Genomic DNA, 274 nt, shown 5'->3' with positions numbered 1-274 from the left:
CCATGGGGGCGGGGCTATTGGGCTCTGCTATCGCGAGGCCGCCCTGTCACCTATGCTGTTTTTCCCCTCGGAATTGTACTGGACACGGCTCGTACCCGGGACAGGTAGGCATTTTTTTCGGGATGGTTCATCTTGGGCTGGGGCCCCGGGGCTTTTTGGGTTTCGGGACGTGGAGCTACTGGGACGTGGGAGGCCGCCTCGGCCGAGGTCACGCCACAGACTACAAGTCCCAGCATGCGGCGTCACTCCCAGAATGCGTCCCTCGGTCGCAGAA

Source organism: Otolemur garnettii, unplaced genomic scaffold (genome assembly GCF_000181295.1).
Source record: "Otolemur garnettii isolate 467f Iridium unplaced genomic scaffold, OtoGar3 scaffold00133, whole genome shotgun sequence".
NCBI lineage: Eukaryota > Metazoa > Chordata > Mammalia > Primates > Galagidae > Otolemur > Otolemur garnettii.
Note: the sequence above shows the minus strand (reverse complement) of the source record.